Raw genomic sequence first — 7349 nt, forward strand, 5'->3', positions numbered from 1 at the left:
AAAAATGGTGGCAGAAGTCGACATCAATGGATACCTACATCACACCGCTAACGGACATGCAGCACTAACTAAATCGGTGTTTTAGGATAGTCAATTCATAGGCGAGCGCTGATCTATTAGGCTACTTTCACACTCGCGTTTGTTGCGGATCCGTCATGGATCCGCACCGTTAAAATAACCGCATGCAGCCGTTCAGAACGGATCCGTCTGTATTATCTTTAACATAGCCAAAACGGATCCGTCTTGAACACCATTGAAAGTCAATGGGGGAACGGATCAGTTTTCTATTGTGCCATAGAAAACGGATCCGTCCCCCTTGACTTACATTGTGTGTCAGAACGGATCCGTTTGGCTCAGTTTCGGAATGGAGACTGATCGGAGTCAAACTGATGCTTTCTGAGCGGATCCTTTTCCATTCAGAATGCATTAGGGCAAAACTGATCTGTTTTGGAGCGCTTGTGAGAGCCCTGAACGGATCTCGCAAACGGAAACCAAAACGCCAGCGCGAAAGTAGCCTTAGACGACACATGATGATGTGAGTACAGTACAATAGACCCACGATGAGATAGGGACGGACTGTATCATAAAACAGGAGAGCAGTGGTCGGCCCTGGAGACACGGATCATCCCTTACCTACAGCATTAGAAGACCTGCTCTGATTCCTGCAGCAAAAGCCAGCACGTTTGGGGCATTTCTTTGTAGCGACAAATTACTGAGAAACCTGCAGTTGAATTTTCATGATGGAAATTCAACAGTGGAGTCGTCCCGTGTGGCCATAACCTAAGAGTCCATTCACACGTCTGTTTCCGTTCCGCAATTTTGCGGACCCATTCATTTTCAATGGGGCCGGAATGTGCTGTCCGGATCCGCACTTCCGTTCCGCCAAAAAATAGAACATGTCCTATTCTTGTCCAGCACTTTTTCCTATAGTGTGCAAGGGCGACCACTGCTGCTGGATTGCAGGGTGCTCGTATTCACAATACATTAGTAAGTGCCTTGTATTAACTCTCTTCACATGTCCGCATCCATTCCACAATTTTGCGGAAGGGGTGCGGACCGATTCATTTTCAATGGGGCCACAAAAGCACACAGTGTGCTGTCCGCATCCACACTTCCGTTCCGCAGCCCCGCAAAAAAAAAAAAATAGAACATGTCCTATTCTTGTCCGCAGACACTGACAAGAAAAGGCATTTCTACTATAGGGCCGGCCAAGTGCAGTCCGCAAAATGCAGAACGCACCTGGCTGGTGTCAGTGTTTTGCGGATCCACAATTTGCGTACCGCAAAACAGTTGCGGACGTGTGAATGGACCCTAAATGCCACTTGCAGAAGTGAGACTGAACCCGCCAGGTTGCTGCTGTGAGGGCTTTTAGCACTTATCTATAAATTTCTGACAGTTCATAAACACTCACTAACTTCTGATAACAATATGACTTTAATGAGTGTTTATGAGCTGTCAGTAGTTCAGAGATAAGGGCTATACATCCAGCCTTCATACAGCTCAGTCTGAAACTGCAACTTAACACTGTAGAACAAAAACTGCTGGAAATTTTCAATTGAAAAAATGTTTAGCCCAAAAGAGTAAGATGCAACCATAAGGGCTCTTTCACATGAGTGGATCCCGTGTGAGTAATGCGTGAAAGAGTGCCAAACCCTGTTCCGGACAGCAGAGACACTAAGCATTAACATGAGTGGGCGTGTTCCCTGTCAAAGATGGTACAGGACGTTTCCCATACAAACAAAGCCATCGTGGAAATTCTGAGGCGTTTGGTAGGCACCAGTCTGACTCTGGGAAACCTGTGGCCACTTCCCATCGTAGTCGCCCTGCAAAACGGGCCAGACCACCCTCCACCAGAAAGGTATCTGCATCCCCCGTTTCTTCGGTCTCGGCACCGCCTCCCAGAGAGTCTACCTCGGACGTGTCCTCCCTGGAGGAGGCTTGCTCTGAAGAAGAATTTTCAGATGTGAACTTTGTGTCTTCTGAGGACCAGTCTTCGAAACTGTCCTCTATGGTAGACAACCTCATTTCAGTGGTTATAGAAACCTTACAGGCTGAGGACACTGCACCCTCATCGGCTGGCTCGAGGTTCTTCTTTCAAACGTTCCCGTCGCTCGCCAAAATGTTTCCCCAACCACCAGGATTTTGATTCCTCACTTTCCAAGGAGTGGAATTTCCCTGACAGACGTTTCACTTTGCCTAAACGCTTAGACGACTTATATCCCTTTCCGGAAGATTTGACAAAGAAGTGGTCATCCCGCCCTATTGTGGACTAGGGCTGCACGATATGGGAATTTTGTGCGATTGCGATTAGGGCCCTAAAAATTGCGATAACTATATGCGATGCAATATTTTAAAGGAATTGTGCTAGAGGTCTATTTGCTTGGATTTTCCCATATGAGCCGCTGACGCGGCTGGGTATGACATAGTTATGGGGGATCTGTGGATGACGCTGTTAGGGGGGGATCTGTGGAGGGTGCTGTCATATGGGGGGGATCTGTGGAGGACGCTGTCATATGGGGGGGATCTGTGGAGGACGCTGTCATATGGGGGGGATCTGTGGAGGACGCTGTCATATGGGGGGGATCTGTGGAGGACGCTGTCATATGGGGGGGATCTGTGGAGGACGCTGTCATATGGGGGGGATCTGTGGAGGACGCTGTCATATGGGGGGATCTGTGGAGGACGCTGTCATATGGGGGGATCTGTGGAGGACGCTGTCATATGGGGGGATCTGTGGAGGACGCTGTCATATGGGGGGATCTGTGGAGGACGCTGTCATATATGGGGGATCTGTGGAGGACGCGGTCATATGGGGGGGGATCTGTGGAGGACGCGGTCATATGGGGGGGGATCTGTGGAGGACGCGGTCATATGGGGGGATCTGTGGAGGACGCTGTCATATGGGGGGGATCTGTGGAGGACGCTGTCATATGGGGGGGATCTGTGGAGGACGCTGTCATATGGGGGGGGATCTGTGGAGGACGCTGTCATATGGGGGGGATCTGTGGAGGACGCTGTCATATGGGGGGGATCTGTGGAGGACGCTGTTATAGGGGATGTGTGGAGGACACATAGGGCCATGAGGGGGGCCAGCTTAAGACATATAGCATCTTATGCTGGTCCCCCTCATGTGTCCTAAACTGCGCACATAACTGCTTTTTGCGTGTAAAGTGTTTTACTAGTGTGTGTGGGTGAAACAATCTCTCTCCTAACAGGTCCGGCCTCTGTACTCACTATGAATGCAATGCACTGCAGCGAGCGGCAGCGAGGTGGCCAGCGCGTGACTGACGTCACTTAGTAACGCTCCTGCTTCCTGAAGTGGGAGGAGCGTTACTAAGTGACGTCAGTCACGCGCCGGCCGGCCAGCTCGCTGCAGTGCATTGCATTCATAGTGAGTACAGAGGCCGGACCTGTTAGGAGAGAGATTGTTTCACCCACACACACACACTAGTAAAACACTTGACACGCAAAAGGCAGTTATGTGCGCAGGGCCCCTTTATATATAATCGTGGCATTTTCGGGTCGGCCAAATCGCCATATCGCATTTGCCGATTATCGCAATTCGATTATTTTTTCGATTTATCGTGCAGCCCTATTGTGGACCCTCTCGTATCTCGCTTGGCAAAACATACTACCTTGCCTATGGTGGACGGGGCTTCCTTTTCCAACCACAGGGATAAAATCTTTCGCAAAGTCATCCTTTGAAGCAGTGGGCACAGCACTGTGCCCGTTTTTTGCCTCTACATGGGTCAGCAAAGCTATGGGTGAGTGGTCAAACAGGCTACGCCAGGGCCTTTTCTCTGGGGACCACTCGTAAGAACTCTGATATTGTCATGCAGCTTTTCCAGGCCAGTTCTTATGTTTGCGAAGCCTCTCTGGACAGGGCCAGACCTATGGCCCGCTCGTCAGCTCTCTTGGTGGCTATTCGCCGTACCCTTTGGCTCTCCTGCTGGGCGGCAGATAATGCCTCAAAATGAGCCTTGACGGCCCTTCCCTTTGCCGCATCAGCCTTTTTGGCAAACGCTTGAACAAAATTATCTCTGATGCCACAGGTGGTAAGAGCACTCATTTACCACAGAACAGGATGCGCTTCAACAGATCAAAAAAGCGTAGGCCTCTTTTTCGCCCCTTTCAGAGCTTTTCCAGCCCTAAGTGGCCAGCCGACAAGGCTACCCCAGATCAGAAGCGCAAGCCTTCCTTTAAACCTCACCCTTCCTAGCGTCCCTGGCCAACAGGGCTCCAAGTCCTATGCCCCAAGACTTCCGGGGCATCCGTTGTCAACACAGTTCAGCAGAGGGGAAGGAAAGAGTGGCCCGACTTCAGCATTGGGGAAACCAACCACCACCTGAGGGCCTGGCGGGTTTGAGCCGGGAGGCGTACAAGCTGATCCAGGGAGGTTGGGGATCGGTCCCAATGGATTAGAATGTCCCGCTTCCCATCAACATTCTGGAACTGAGGGCGATTCGTCTCTCTCTGCTTCATTGGACCGACCACCCCCGGGAACGTCCGGTTCAGGTTCAGTCTGACAATTCCATGGCGGTGGCCTACCTCAACCACCAGGGCAGCATTTGTAGCCCGGCAGCCATGGCAGAAATAGCACTGATTCTCAGCCGGGCGGAGAACCATGTCCCGGCACTGTCTGCAGTTCACATCCCTGCCGTCGACAATTGTATCGCCAACTTCTTCAGGCAGGAGAATCTCGAGCCCAGTGAATGGGCTCTTCACCCGCAGGGTTTTCTAGCGAGCGGTGGGGTTGGCTGGACGTGGATCTCATGGACTCTGGCTTCAACCACAAGGTCGAGAACTTTATTGCGCGGTCCAAGAATCCCCTGGCGTACGATGCTCTCATAAGTCTTTGGAGTCAGTTCACGTTTCCTTACGTGTTCCCTCCTCCTCCCCTCCTTCCACGTCTTGTCCGGAAAATCAGGTCCGAAGGTCTGTCCGTCATTCTCGTGGCCCCGGATTGGCCACGCCGAGTGTGGCATGCATCCCTAGTCTCCCTCCTCACCAACAAACCCTGGCGTCTTCCCCTTCGGGAGGACCTCTTGTCGCAGGGACCGATCTTCCACCCGAATTTAAGGTCTACATTTAACTGCATGGCTTTTGAAGCCACCGTACTAAGGGCTCAGGGTTTCTCGGATGCTGTTGTCCAGACCATGATTCGTGCCAGAAAGCAGTCGTCTTCCTGGATCTATCACCGCAACTGGAAGTCCTACTTTAGTTTGTGTGAGCGCCACCAGCTGTCCCCCATTCGTTTTCGCTGATGCAACTCTTGTCCTTCCTGCAGTTGGGCATCGACTTGCTCTCAGTTCCCATTAAAGGGCAGGTTTTGGCACTTTCCATTTATTTTAGCAGAACTTGGCTTCGCTTTCTGCAGTTCGGACCTTTCTGCAGGGGGTGGTGTACGCTGCCCCCCCTTACTGTCCTCCGTTGAATCCTTGGGATCTTAATCTGGTGCTCAGTGCTCTTCAGTCATCTCCATTTGAGCCTTTGCAGCAGGTGTCCCTTCGCTTCCTGTCCTAAACAATGGCCTTTTTAGTCGCAATCACTTCCATCCGTAGGGTGTCGGAACTTGCGGCTCTTTCCTGTTGATCGCCCTTCCTGATCCTCCATCAGGATAATGTAGTCCTTCGCCCTGTTCAGTCCTTCCTTCCTAAGGTTGTGTCGGAGTTCCATCTCAATGCAGAGATCATTCTACCTTCCTTTTGTCCTGCCCAGTCTTATCCTCGCGAGCAGTCACTCCACACTCTGGATTTGGTACGATCCGTTTGCATCTGTCTCAGACGCCATCTTTCCTACAGACGGATTCGCTATTCGTCATTGCAGAGGGACCGAGACGAGGGCTGGCTGTGTCTAAAGCTTCCATTTCCCGATGGATTCGTTTGGCCATTATGGCAGCGTACCACATCAGTGACCGGGCCCCACCCTTCTGGGTTACTGCTCATTCTGCTCGGGCAGTAGGGGCCTCTTGGGCAGTGCATCATGGGGCTTCAACCCTTCAGGTATGCAAGGCGGCTACCTGGTCATCTTTGCACACTTTTTCAAAGTTTTACAGAGTACACACCTTTGCATCCTCTGACGATTCTCTGGGGCTTAGAGTTTTACAGACGGCAGTTCTCCAATTGACTGGAAGGTTTCTTTGTTTATGGCCCACCCTCGGGACTGCTCTGTAACCTCCCATGGTCAAGCCTGTGTCTGCCAATGATACGGATGAGAAAACTAGATTTTTTTGTACTTACAGTAAAATCTGTTTCTCTTCCGTTCATTGGGGGACACAGCTGTCACCCATTCTCTCTTTTACAAGCCTCTTATGGCCTACGTGGTTCTGGGTTTGTACATTGTTTGGTTTCCTGTGTGCTTTTGCACTAACTGTTTTAGCTTAGTCCCTGTAGGAAGGGTCTAGCTGAAGGAAGGAGCTCACACCTTTGTGCTTAGTGTCCGCCTCCTAGTGGCAGCAGCTATACCCATGGTCAAAGCCTGTGTCCCCCAATGAAAGGAAGAGAAACAGATTTTACGGTAAGTACAAAAATCTAGTTTCTTATAGGGCAAGAGGGTCTGAACTCTCCAGGTAATTTGGAACGTATTGTACATTATGAGATGGGCTACACTTATTGAAAAGTTTGCATTCGACTGCGAAAAGTACCAATTTTTTTCTGTCTATTCTTTACAAGGAGTAAATTGATGCTTGAAATAATGACAATTACTTTTTATTTATTTTTTGCAGTGGCATTGAGCCTGGTTACCGCAGCACTGCTCCTATTCAGGTGAATGAGAGAGCTGCCGCAGTAACCAGGCGCAGCCACCATACAGTGGATGGAGCTGATCAGTGTGAGGGCTGGAAGTCAGACCCTCTCCACTGATCTGATAGAGAACCTATACCACAGATAGGTCATCGATTAAGTAAGTCCCACACAGCCAAGCCCCATAAAACTCTGGCACAGATTCAAGGCATGTTGCTCATATCATATCTGGTGCCGAAAAGCTGTGGAGTTTCACCGAGGACTTCATTCATTGCAATGCATGAAATCTGTGGCTCACTCCACACGTTAACGCAAGTGGAATTACCAGATTTGTTGAACAAATTTTGAAGACTTAAAATTGGTTCTGTTCATCTGAAGGGGCTGTTTGTGGCAGCGCAGGCTTGGATATCTGCATTCACATGTAGGAGATGTTTGCGACAAATCTGCCGCATGTGAATTTATCTCTTATGAGCAGTGAGTGAAACCATTGACACCAGGGAGGTCTCACATGGGGTGGGGTTGCAATGAAATATTGTGGATGCCTTAAAGGGGTTGTCCAGGCTATACTGTCATAGCCTATCCTCAGGATAGGCCATCCCTAGCTGAGCG

This window comes from Bufo gargarizans, chromosome 1 (assembly GCF_014858855.1).
Source record: "Bufo gargarizans isolate SCDJY-AF-19 chromosome 1, ASM1485885v1, whole genome shotgun sequence".
NCBI classification, from domain to species: Eukaryota; Metazoa; Chordata; class Amphibia; order Anura; family Bufonidae; genus Bufo; species Bufo gargarizans.